The sequence below is a fragment of the Canis lupus genome, chromosome 11, assembly GCF_011100685.1.
Source record: "Canis lupus familiaris isolate Mischka breed German Shepherd chromosome 11, alternate assembly UU_Cfam_GSD_1.0, whole genome shotgun sequence".
NCBI classification, from domain to species: Eukaryota; Metazoa; Chordata; class Mammalia; order Carnivora; family Canidae; genus Canis; species Canis lupus.
Window position 1 is genome coordinate 44,481,481 of NC_049232.1, and position 13,931 is coordinate 44,495,411.

The window sequence follows — 13,931 nt, forward strand, 5'->3', positions numbered from 1 at the left end:
TAGTTGAAGGCTGCTCTCAAGGATGCTAATGTCCAGGACCCTTCACTTTCCATAGTCCTGCTAAGGACAACTCTACTATTACAATACTCTTCAGGAAGTGTCTGAATATTTTCAGGAAGAAGCAGTAAATGTGGGATCATGAGTGCAGAGGGCACACGGACACAATATTAACAGTATCTGCTATGTACACCATTATCTTCAGACTCTGTGATGTTTATTTCTGATTCTTCTTACTTGAATCTGATCTTTATATTCTTATCCTTATCCCTTCCTCAAATACCTCCTGTGGAGGAACAGCTCAGGCTGTTATACAGGACAGGAAGGCATTTCTTTTTTATGGTCATCTTCCATCCAAGTATCTAGAATAGCACTATCCTGGGATGCCTGGGTGGCTCAGTGGTTGAGCGTCTGCCTTTAGCTCAGGGTGTGGTCCTGGGGTCCTGGGATAGACACACATCAGGCTCTCCACAGGGAGCCTGCTTCTCCCTCTGCCTACGTTTCTGCTTCTCTCACTCTTTCTCTCATGAATGGATGAATAGAGTCTTAAAAAAATAGCACTATCCAATAGAATATGAGTCACAAATACAAGCCACATATATAATATTAACTTTTCCAGTAACTTTAAGTAAAAACATGATATTTTAATACTATATTTTTAACCTAGTATATCTAAAATATTATTTCAACATGTAATCAACATAGAACTCTTAGGATATTTTATATTCTTTTTTTCCAAAGTCTTCGAAATAGATGTGTATTTTACACATATATCACATTTCTATGTTTTAGTGCTCAATAGCAGTAGGTTGCTAGAAGCTACCATACTGGACAGAGCAAGTCTAGAGCCTCTCCACCCTCCATCTGGAATAGGGGGTGCTTAGGAATGGAATGTCCTAATATATTGAAAGTTAGATCAACAAATCTTCAGAGACATAAACAGATCACATTGTGGCTGGATGTTAAGTGGGAGATGTGTTATAAATATCTAGTATAGTTTGTCATCAATTTGTAGGGCAGATATATAATAGGAACAAGGACCAGATATTCCTGCTTAGGCCCATCCTCTTAAACAATAACGACAATCTCAATAACCCTAGATCTGTTACTATTTAAGGATTCACACACAACTCCAGGAATGAGGATGGAGGGGGCGGGGAGGAGGGTGGAATCTTTCTTTGACTGAAATTAACTTTCCACATAAAAATATGTGTGGCCTCCTCCCCATGACTCACCTCTTGGTATTTATACTTTTGCGTAGTCCTCTTCCACATTGTATCAGAGTTGGTCTCTGTGACCAAGAGAATACAATATAAGTGATGGTACATCATTGCTGAAATCAGGTTACAAAAGAGATTTTTTTGCTATCTCTCTTACTGCTCACTCTAGAGGAACCCAGCTTCCATGATGAGAGAACAGTGTTCTGCACAGACCTATGTGACAAGGAACTGATGCCTGCCAACAGCCTCATGAATAACCCTGGGAGTGGATCTTGCAGTCCTGGTCAAGTCTTAAAGACATTAAGTTCAAGAAGCTCATGACACTCTGAGGCAGAACCACTAGCTCAGGCACTCCTAGGCTCTTGACCTTCAGAAACTGTGTGAAATAATCAGCATCAGTTGTTTGGCTGCTTTGAGTATTTTGTTACACAGCAATAAATAATACAATCTCCAGGAAAATGAGTTCAATTACAGACAAATGAAGAGAGTATATTTCCATGCTTACAGACTGAGATTTGTGTTCATTACAATCAGACTGAAAGGAATAAGCATGAGCCTGAGTTGGGAAGATAAGATCAAGATCATGCCAGGAAGAGAGTAGAAAATGAGGAACATTAGGGAAGGGAAAATGATAGTCCAGAATTTCCCCAAGCAGTGCAAAGATAACAAAAAACTTGTTTTTACTGTTTCTAGCCTACTATAAAAGCATAGGGTCAGGACTGATTTCTTAAGGAGAGGTACTAGGTATAAGAGTCACCCAAGTGTTATCCAGATCATCAACAATTACGGAGAAGAAAAGAAAAAAGAAAAAAAAAAAAGTCTTCCTCATGGTGTTCAGGACTAGTCCAGATTCTGAGACTACATAGCAGAGGCAACTGAAAATACAGTTATGCCCCCAATCTGGAATTTAGCTAGTAGTATTAAAGAAGGTTTTGGTTCTCTTGGGACCAACATTCTAGAATGTTAACTACATTTCTAAGGAAGGCAGGCCACTGGGCCTAGTTTACAGAATGCTTTATGCGAGCTTCATTTATCTTATTAAATAACATGTCTTTGCCATTCATTGATTAGATATACAAATCATTCATCCCCATATGGAATTACAAAGGAATTTAGAGTCAAAATCCAGCCTTGTGCTGCCTGTGGTTGTCAAGGTAACAAACACCTTAATTCCAAGCAACCAGACCTCTGCAGACTATTTTGAAGCCACTCTAAGTATTAGCCACTCTTCCACCTCCCACTTCATGTACGAGTTTCTAGAGGCATTCTCAGGAGAGCTAATCAAGATATTAAGTTTATCCACAGACAGCCAGAGTGCTGATACCTTGTAGCAAGTTAGAAGAAATAAATATGATTTTCTTTGTGTACCACCCACCTCAGATGCCACATTCCTTAGGGCCAGGTAGAAGCCCCTCCTGCTGTCAGGGCTGGTTACAGCAGCTGTTTTTGGGTCAGCAACTGAAGGAAAGAGATCAGGAATATGGGGATGCAGATTCTATTTGCCCCTTCATATTGAACACAGTGATGATTACAGATGGCATCATTTTCTTAATTCCTTACAATAGGGTCAAACACTTTTAAGTTTTATCGTATGTTTCACACATTATCTTATACAAAAATATGGATATTGTCATGCTCATTTTAAAGATGAAGAAGTTAGGGCTTGGTGTGTGGTTCCATTCTTACCAAGGACAGGTAACTGTTAAGTGACAGCACCTGGACAGGAACTCACGTCAGTCTGACATCAGGGGTTGTACTCATATCCTCTGTGATTCTTCTCACTGCCACCTCACCACTCCCTGCGCTTGAGTCCCTCCCTTCTTATTTCCTTTCTCCCCATGGCCACAAGAACAGTATTAAAAATATTTATAACCAGCATGGTGTGAGAGTTGGTGAGTCAGCTGAGATGTCTGACATAGTTAGTGCAGGGAAGGATCCTGTAGGCCCCTGGAGAGCCAGAGAGATGTTGGCCATTTAGCTTACTGGAAGGACTATGAAGATTGAATCAGGATGCTCAGGAGCTCAGGACAGCTCCTACTTGCCAACTGTTACACAGTCCTTTTAATACTTCAATAGGAGGCGTGGTAATACTGATACAGACCAGCTAAGTATCAGCAATGATTGGCTGAACAAATTAATAGCAAGATAGAACTCGGATCTTACAAAGGAATGTTTTGCTCTAGACTTTCAACCTGAAAAAATGTAGAAGAGTTTGTTCATTGGGTAAGAATACATGTTTAGTCTCTCACATAGGGACTTGTAACAGCAGCCCTAAGAATACGATACACCTAAGATGCCTAGTGGTTTTACCAGCATAACCCTAGATCCCTTGGAGCTGAAAACCTCTGCATTTAATAGTAGAAAATTATAAATAAGTCAATCTTCTTCGCTGGTTTCTCATATTGTACTTTGAAAGATAACGTGTGCAATCTGCTCACTGAAGAAAATTTTAAAAATGAATAGAATTGGCGCTTTTAGAGTCAGTTTCATACTTCAGGCATAAATATTTTAGTTACTGCTTTAGTGCTTTAGTGGTTTAGCCAATGTCTTGCCATTTTTGTCATGATTCTCTGATGACCAAATAGTAGTGTGGTGTTCATTTGACAACCACAGGGGAAAAGGGAAAAGAGTGGAAGAATATGCCAGAGGACTGGAGATTCCAGGACGGCACTGAGGAGAGCTTCTAGAGTTAACCCACAGTGTCAGGCAAATGAGCACCATTAACAAGCCATTTGAGAAAGTGAGTAGGTGCATTTCCTTAAATAACACAATTAAAAAGTTCTGTATCATTAGTAATAACCTAAAAAAAAAAACCTTCATTATATTTAATGTACCAGTAGGAATATCTTCAAAAGCATTTTTTATTTACTTAAATAGCTATGAAGCAGTAAATAAAAGACAAAAAACAGGTAAAAGTAACTTTAAAATATCTGTAAATAAAATAACTAAAGCATATTTGTGGTTTAGAGGTTTCTATGTAATAAAACAGTATTTAATGCCCAATAGTAAATATTTCTGTAAGAGGACTTTGCTGGTAAATGGACAATTCAGGCTGACCAAGGAAATGAAAATACGCATTATTTCTTTGGGGACCTTCTGTCTCCGTTGAACACAAAAACACCCATTGAGACACAAGAGTTAATACTATGCCAGACATTTTATTAACTGACTTTTAAATTTTTAGTTGAATCATGAATTTTAACTTTTGAGTTCCTTCCTTCTTTCCTTCCCTTTATTATTATATTATTATTTTTTAGAATGAGTCTTATATCGTCACTGCTGCTATTCCTGCCACCATCTCCAAAGAACCTTGGATTGCTACGATATTTACAGAGAAAATCACCTTGGACACTCTACCTATCTCAGCCTGAAGATCATGAAGCTGGTGGATGCTGGCAGTGATAAACTGAACTATTACTGCCAGCTCACATCCTCTTTTCTGGGCAACTTTGCAATTCCTCCCACAAAAATAAAAACTGTACTTCCTTGACCTTTGAGTTCAGAGGCAGACTTGTTGGGGCCAAAGGAAGGTGGGCATCAGTGACAGTGTGCTGGTTCCTCAGCTAGGCATTCAGAGGCCTCATCAGTTCCCAGTTTGCTCTCAGCCTCCTATTATCGCCATGAAAGCAGCTTCTTCTGGATGACTGCTCCCACTTCAGCTTGGGCATGGGCTAACCATGCAAGGAGCAGAGCCAGTCGAGCATGCGTAGCCAGCTCCAGGGCCAGAGGGAGGACCCTGCAGCCAAATTCAGCCTAGATTAGTTTTCACCCACCCCTTGCTGCCCCAGCACATGATATATGAGAGAAGTGAATGCTTATTTATGTGATTTGAATACTCTACAGTCACTTTTTACATAAAAAAAATGTTGTCAGTAATTAATTGATACCCCGGAAATGGCCTTTTAGTAGAGTTAAGGAGAAGTGGTTGGTGGTATCTCAAATGACCTCCATTTTCTTCCTGATATAATCTTGCCGGTGTTGCTGTCTATTCAAATCATGAAAATCAAAACTTCTTATATGGCAAGAATAGCATCAGCAATGATAACCTATGGCTCAGGGTATGCTAGCAAATAAAAATCATTAAAACAAACAAACAAACAAACAAACTCTTTTGAGACTTAAAACTAAGTTAACCAAAACTGTAATAGCTCATTTAACGGATTTGTATTACCATTTCATTTTTTAAGGTAATAGACATACTATCACAATACTTTTAAAAGAAATATCTAGATTTAAATAAAAAGGGCCACTACAATACAGTAATTAGAGAGGGCTGCCTCACTTAAATATTCATATTCTTCAGCTTGATCTAATCAAAATAAAAATTCATTTTCTTGGGAGAGTCCATTAGGGAACAAAGTAAGTAAAATTTCTCTCTAAATATTAAATGCATGCAGTTTACCACAAGTAATGCAGTGATGCACATAATTCATGCACAAGCCTTGCTTGTGAGAACTATGCAAATTTGTTTTGAGTCTAAATGCTTCAAACAGTTCTTTTACATTATATTGTGGAATACACAAGTTGAAATTTTATATATCACATGCACATACAGACATGGCTCTGTCTTCCCTGAGAATGAAAATAACACAACCTGCCAAAAAATGCTTTGTATCTTAGGGAAAGTTTCTAAAGAAGAAAAATAGCAGAGCTCTCAAATTTCTTCACTGTAGAAAGAGGTTAATGCAGTTCCAGACAGAGGTCAATGCATTGATCAGTGCTGCTTCAAACAAGAAGGCAGGTCTTTTCACAGTGTTTACAATACATCTCAAAATTATCAAAACATTGTCAGTTTCACCTTGCTTTTTTTGGTTCATTAAGCAAAAATTTCTCTTTTGGAAATCTGCCGCAACACAGTAATTGCTGATAAATAATTCCATGTAAATCTTCATCAAATATGTTTATTTTAATTGCACCCAAGAACTTTTAAAATAAATACCATATAAAGTACTTCCACATTTTGTAGATACCACATAAAAATGAAGGACTATGCATCCGATTAATTGGAATTGAGACTTTATAGAAATTTAAGAGTGTGTGGGAAAGACAAGGATATTTCACTTCCTCATTTCTCATTCACTGGAAAGACTGTTTTTTAGTAAATATTGGAATGTCACCATTCTGCCTTCTTACCACACAAGGAGCAAAAGAACAAAACCCTTATCACTATTTCACATTATTGACTGATATAACTGAGTCAAATACCACTGTCTTTCTTTTCAAGAAGATGATTTTCACCCATCACCTACTGTCTCTGCTTTCAGTAACCATCCATCCATTCATTTTTTTTCATTCAACAAATATTTATTCAACACTCACTATTTTCCAGGCACTGGATAGGAAGCAGTTTACAAAAAACAGACATGGCCTGAATCCTCTTGGAATTTACATTCTGACAGAGGAGATGTGTGCTAAGCACATAGATAGGGTGATAAATCATTTCAAAGAGTAATTAGTGCTGTGAAGGCAAAAAAAAAAAAAAAAAAAATGGGTGCCCTGAAAGAGAATAAGTAAGGCCAATCCTAGAAGAACTGATATTTAAGCTGAGACCTAAAAAATGCAAAAGGACTGGCCTTTGAAGGAAGTCTTCAGACAGTAGAGAGTGCACATGCACAGACTCTGTAGCAAGAGAGAAACTTGGTGCTACCTCTGAAATTTCGGAAAGATTTCTTCTGCACCTTCATTTCATTCTTAGGTCATGGCACTTTAGACTTTTATTTTCTCTTAATATATATATTCTGTTTTCAAAGGTGCTTGAGGGCAAAGAACTAGTTTAGAGCCATTTTTATCACCCATCATAAACTATCATGTATTCCAGGGTCACAAATTTAAATCCCTCTAGGGTTTACACTGGAAGAAAGTTGATGAGGAATAATCATTTTACTCTTAACCCAGAGAACAGGAATTTTTGTTTTCCCCCTGAACCAGTCAGGCTTCAGTAAGGAAAACAGAAGGCATTCTATGTATTCTGAGTATAATATAGCTGCTCTGAACCTCAAACCTATAGTCCGATCCAAGCATCTATCTCCTATTCCCTCTGCATCTTCCCTCTATCTTCTCAATCTCACTGGTGCCTCTATGAATCAGATCAGAATCTGTGATGATATAGAGATTATAATAGGGATTATATCTGGATTCTATGTAGTGGGCTGCATCTCTTCCACATTACACTTTGCCAACTGAGCATCCACATTTACCATTTTAAACATAGACTTACAAATAACAAAATCAACATCCTTCTTCTATCTAGCGTGATGCAAGTCTTCCTTGATCAACCAAATACCAGCCCACCTCTTCCCCAAAACTGAGATATAAATTCCATTATGTCGCTGTATTCATCTTTGGGTAATATTCTTTTTCCAATACAGTCATAATCTCACTTTGTTATCACATAACTTAAAGATTAAATGTATAGCATGAATTGCTGTTAATATTAACACAGCTTATAATAGTAGGGGGAGGAAAATGGTTAATATATAAACAATATAATTACAAAACAAGAAAAATATTAATAGATTCTACAATCTCCATTTCTGCAAGTAGCCACATGGTTGTAATTCCTGTCTCTGCTGCCCATTCTGTGATTTCTTTGTCTTAAGCTTGCACCTCAGTTGACTGGGATTCTTTACTTTTTGGGGTGACACAAAATCATTCGTGAAACATCTGAGGTATTATTGGCCTTACCTATAATTGGTTGTAGTTTAACTTTTCACACAAAGTATCCTGAAGAATCTCCTGACTTCCAGACCACCTCTTCCGTGCCCTCAGTGGATCAATCATTCAAGTCAGTAAAGTAATCCACTATTTTGCCCGTGTGTTCAGTGTTAGAAGGAATCCAATGATCAGGTGGTAAACTCAGCTTCTTATACAGGAATAGTTGTTGTGTCTCCTGATAGGAGTACTACTGTTACTAAACCTTCCAAGCAAGCAAACTCAAAGTTGTGGGTACGCAAAACAAAAATTTTGTTTGAATTATTAGGGGCAATAAAAAAGAAAAGCAATCCTTACTTCCGTCCTTTGTTCCCAGATTGTGTTTTTATCATAATTGGAGGAACGGACCATTTATTGTTCAGAGAATCAAAGACTGTATATCACTTGTAGCATAACACTTTAGCCACTCAATCTATTTCTCAAGAATTGGCATAACTGAGCTTTCAGTACACATTTTACCTATTTCCACTAGTTTACTTGTTTAGGTCTGATAGAGTCAACGAGTGAATTCCAGTGGTATAAGCACATTGCTTTCCTTGTTTTGTGGTTAAATGAGTATACTAGTTAAAAACAGTGTTCATATGGGATATCCTGATTGTAAACAAAGTATTCAGGAAGTGCTAGCAGAAATGTCTGGGATAGAAAAGGCAACTATATACCCAGAATAGGAATCTATTCCAGTGAAGACACATTTGTTGCTATTTCTAGAATTGAAGAAATCCAAATAATTATCTTGTCCCCAAATGACTGGTTCTATCCTGCCCTGAGGAATAATGTTGTACCAAGGGTACATTGGTTCCTGCTATTGGCAGGCTGGGAATGAATGCAGCTGTTGTGGTAGCCAGAAAAACCTTATTGGGGGTAACCTATGTTACCTATGTTGATCTCATGCATAAACCTCCACCCCTAATCACTATGGTTACGTTGTTCATAAACCCATTGAACATACATAGAGCTTATCAATTTTTGGCAAATATCAGTGAATATTTATGGTAAATATTTCTATAGAATGCATAGATATTTACTCAATGCTATTTTCAGAGGTCCATTTATGTAAGTCATCAGTTTTTCCAATGGTGTTTCTTCCAAGTGTTTACCAGTGCCCACAAGTTGACCCAGATCTATATTTCTAGCTATGTCTTCTTTGATGTAATATGATCAATGATGTATGGTACAAAACTCTGTCCATTTGATGGAATTCCTCCCCCCCCCCAATTCTTCAGGGCCACACCTAAGTGAAATGTCAATAATGCAGTCATCCACTTCAGGGTTATATCAATATGTCACTTACAATCACCTGTAAATCAGATAATTTTTTCCCTTTCACATTCAACTAGTGATAGAGAACTCCTCATGAGGCCATACAGTACAGGTAAAGGAGAGATGTTAATATAGCAGATATGAATATGTGTCATGGAAGCCTAAGCCATTCATGATACTTATGTTTTCTTTTTTTTTTTTTTTGATACTTATGTTTTCATGTCCAACTTGAGTCAATTTTCATTTATGTCACTTCCAGATGATGACTGAATGCTGCTGTGCATGCCCTGTTTTATGATCCAGAGCTATCCACTAAATCATGAGCAGCTCAAGGTGCATGTATCCTGCTGTAAGGAATTTAGTCCATATGAGGGTTTAGGACTAGTAACCCTGGCAGTAGGCCAGGAACTAATTATCAATAGGAAAATATTTTTCTATATAAGGAAGCAGAACTCTAGGGGGCTGCACTGTTCTGTAATTTTATTAGTAGTTACCAAATGCTCCATACTGCATCCATAAACCAGTACCAGGTATATGGAACTCCAAACACTATTGGATCTATTATGTGATATTGTCCAAATGGGAGACTTTAACAGAGACCAGAACTGACTGCAAAATCTTGTTCTTTTCTGAGACCTACTTAAACCTGGCCTCAGTTAAAGCCATAAATTCACTACATTCATACAAACATCCGTTAATTAACAAAGCCTCAGTCATTTATACACACTAGAGGATCCAGAGTGTTGGAGGAACTTGAATGTAATATATCATACAACCCAAATAAACCAAGTATAAAAAATATTCATATAAAGCTGCTGGGCAGAAATGTTATGTAGTCATATAAACTTATTGGACATGTTATCCAATTCTCAGAATTCTATTGTCTGATAAATGTCCTGATTTTTTAATAGGAGAAAAGATAAGGCTGTGAATTCAACTTACATTGTAACTCAGCCACTTATAAGATCAAATTTAGAATTTGATTCTCAAAAACCTCAACCTTCCAAGTTAGATTTATAAAAAGATGCATTTTAGAGTAGTCAAAAGTTAGCTCTTCAGTTCTCTGTCTGTGTCATTATCTGAGGCCCATACACAATAAGCTTTACACTACAATTAGTAAAAGGTATTCCACTTCATCAATTCCACTCTGATATCTTATTGCAAAAAAAAAGGTTGCTCTTGACAGTCTTTCCTTTCACAAACACTTCATTGCACTATAGATAAGTAATTGTTTTGCAACTGCATGCTACTGACTACCAGAGTACCATTTTTCCAACAGCAATGCAATCGTATCATTACTATCTTAACATCTTTTGAACCAGTTTCAAACTCTTCTATCTGATATTCCAGTTCTCCAAAACTGCTCCAAATATACATACATATTAGTCAGAATTTGGTCTAAAATATATTATATGGCTCTCCATTATAATGATTTTTTAATGCAGAAAAATGAGAATCTTATATATTAGAAGGTCCAAGGGGAGCAAGATCACAGAAGTCACTGCAAGCAATCAATGCAGCACAGATACAAAGAAAACCATAGAAAGTAGTGACAGTAATGCTGAACAGATATCTATTTACTTTTGATAGAAACATTAGTATATGAAATATATCACTTTGCTCTAATATAACAATTGTCACTTCATTCCAATACTGGGAGTGTAATAGGGAGTGGTGCAAACTGTGGTAGCCTGGAGGAATCACCACTCTCTTCCAGATGATTATTTCTATATGGAAATGTGGTTTAGGGTTTGCTAGAATTTCTTGAAATTTCAGGAGATCATGCACATGGGTGACAAAGTATTCATTCTATAGAGTTGGTGATCAAGTGATTATCAAGAGAGGTTGAGTGAGAGCCATAAAAGAAATCCATCAAACTACTTTTTCTGTCAATTCTAGTCTTAGATTCTCTAATAAGCCAGTCTCCCCCCATTCTTCTCCCACCTCTATCATAGCTAATATAAAGTAGTAGTAAAAATGAACACCTTAAATAACAGTGAATGTTTTAAGATGATGTACAGCACAAAATGAATAATGCATTCCAATTCTTTTCCATTTAAACCCATGCTTATCTATTTTGTGGATGGTTAATCAAGGCAGTTTCCACTCCCCATGAAAATTATCCCTAGTTTATGTAGTTTCTTCAAAGCTGAGATTGATTTGGAAATAGTTATTAAAATGTAAAAACAAATAAAAGAGCTTACTTTTTATTAGAAATTTATAATTTCTATTAAAGGAGTGTCTATCATTGTAGTAAGAGCTAATATTTACTGAGTTTTTGGAGGAAAGAGAAAAAAGAAAGGTATCATGCTGAAAGCTATAGCTATAGGTGGTGAGGTCATAAGGAAGTGTGGTTTGGGATTGCAGATTAGCAGCAAAGGCAAGAGTCTTTTCTGAGCATTTTTCTTAGACACAGACATAAATACTTGCCTTCATCTTTTCCCCTACCCCCTACTACTATCATATACTCAAGCTAAAGAAGACTGAAATCATTCTTCCTAATGGAATATATTCTGGGAATGCTGAAAACTGAAAAACAAAACAAAACCCAAACCTCAAATTATTGGGTCATGCTTGACAACATCATCACATTAGTCTTTTGGAATATGGGGAGAGGATAGGGAGGGAATAACATTTTGGATTGACACAGCTGGACTTTAAGTATTTCTGATCTCAAAGAAGGGAAACCAGTGGTATAGAAGTCAGGAGGCCAAGATGGCAGCTAGATGGGCTGAGGAATCCATTTTCTTATGCAAAATCAAGTGTGTAGGAAGCAAGACTAGAAAGTAGTTTGCTTATTGTCAGGAAAAGGTTAAATTTATAAGAAGAGGTAATGGAGGACAAGGTATCAAGAACTTAATATAACAAACAAACAAACAAAAAACAGAAAAAGGAATCCAGACTGTACAATCCAATGATAGCAAGCAAATTTCTGTAAGTCGTTTTATTCATTTACTCCCTCACTCAATAAACAATTATTAAGTGTAATCCATTATGTTCCAAAACTTCCTGGTGTCTTGGCAAAATGAATACAGAAGATAACGTGATCCTCAGGCCAGAAGGACTGCCTTGCAGCAGTTTTCCTGTGTCCTTCTGTCTTGGGGCATGATCTGATCCCAAAGCCATTTTAAGAATTTCAACCTGTAGAATGTAGAGCTACTATTACTACAATTGTAAAAATGAAAGAAGGAAATATGAATACTCTTAGAAATCCAACCTTTTCCCCAAATAGGTACCCAATTCTGAGATAAGCACAGTAACATACATAAAGCAGTGGAACAAAACTGGCTTGCACAAGGCAGACAAAATGGGAATTCCATTCCATTCTATTCCATTCCCCAATTTGATAGTTCAGAAGAAAAGTCCTTTTCTCTTTGAATTCTGCTTCAGTTGACAACTTAACTTTGGATGTCACCCCTGCTTTAATATGATCTCTCAGATTTTCCTTTAAGTAAATGAGACTGAAACTTAATTTCTATTCAATAAGAGATAAGTAATAATTAAACAGATTCTCAGTGTATAAACTAATTTGAGGAAAAAGACGCATAACTTGGGAGCACACACATACATACATAAGCCAAACACTTTAAATTTACTAAGAAATCATTTAACAAATGACTGCTTCTGCTCTTTCAATACTCTAATGACTCAAAAAAAGTTAAATTATTCCAAATATCTCCTATCCAAACTGGAGGGAGTTGGTTTGAACTGCATGTGTGACAAATAACAGAAAATAAAAAAACGTAATAATAATAATAAGAGTAAAAATAATAATGTGTTCTATAAATGACTAATATTATTATTCACTCTGCTAGCATTATCATATTATTAGCTTATTTACTTTAAAGAGATTTTATACAGATGCTCATTTGGAACAATATTGAGAAAATTTCAAGTTATTATGAATTTAATAAAACTATGACTTACATTAAATATTAAATTTATTTTAAGCAGTATTCACATTATTTGGTAATTTAACCCTACCCAAAGTGCAAATCTATGTGGCAATTTAGCTACTATCATTAATTCTTTATGAATTAGCTGTGACTATCTGCTTCGCTCAGGAAGGCTCTTATACATCTAATTAGTGCTAATAGCAAATGCCTTTAAAATGTTCAAATTGAAACAAAAAATATGACAGCAGTTATTCTTATCAGGAAAATGTGCAGACTCTAAGGCATCTTATTAAAGGAGATAATATAGCAGTCAGTTTAAAGATGCCAGAGAGTCTATTTATTTTTGTGTGTGATTATTTTTTCATTCTGTGTACCTGTACAAATCAGCACCTTCAAGATTCCCATAAGCTCTAAACAAGGAGGTAAACTGCAAATTTTTAACCCTGAATTGAAAAGAAAGGAATAATGGGAATGGAGGGAAGAATAAAAAGGGGAGGGAGAAAAAGACAACTAATACCAAACAAAGTAAATAATCAATCTGTTCTTAGAAGTAGTTGGTTCATCCATGAAAAGAAAGTCAGGAAGTATATTTTAGGGATGCCTATGGTATTCCAGTTATTGTGCCAAACTTCAGGAATACCTCAATGTAAAGATACTGCTTCTGCTCAAAGGAGCTCATGATTAAATAGGGAGACAGACTCAAATATAGTGGGGAGATTGCAAAGACTGCTATATAAAAGGGGTACAAGGGTACATGAGGGCAGTGCAGGTGTGTCTGCCTAGGGAATTCAGAGAAAGCTTTATGGACTACATAACATATGAGCCATCTCTTGTAGCAAGAAGAGGA

General features: G+C 36.5%; 2 long non-coding RNA genes across 11 annotated transcripts in view; one reads left to right on the top strand and one right to left on the bottom strand.

The window, feature by feature from the left end:
* Window positions 1-13,931, bottom strand: part of LOC111098070 — a 293,135-nt gene that overhangs the window by 1,307 nt on the left and 277,897 nt on the right. For 4 of the 9 annotated variants that reach the window (XR_005366852.1, XR_005366846.1, XR_005366850.1 and 1 more), the window contains 2 exons: window positions 2,593-2,675; window positions 1,233-1,288 (listed from right to left, as the gene is read on the bottom strand). This is a non-coding gene — a long non-coding RNA (uncharacterized LOC111098070). Of the gene's footprint in view, window positions 1-1,232; window positions 1,289-1,974; window positions 2,146-2,592; window positions 2,676-12,121; window positions 12,330-13,931 lie in introns of those variants that run through there. The other 5 variants (XR_005366849.1, XR_005366853.1, XR_005366851.1 and 2 more) reach the window with 2 other exon arrangements.
* On the top strand, window positions 2,075-4,690 carry LOC119873928. 2 transcript variants are annotated; one of them, XR_005366858.1, is made up of 3 exons: window positions 2,075-2,371; window positions 3,831-3,957; window positions 4,475-4,690. It is a non-coding gene; the product is annotated as an uncharacterized LOC119873928 (long non-coding RNA). The 2 variants fall into 2 exon arrangements; XR_005366857.1 differs by lacking the exon at window positions 2,075-2,371 and adding an exon at window positions 2,918-3,440.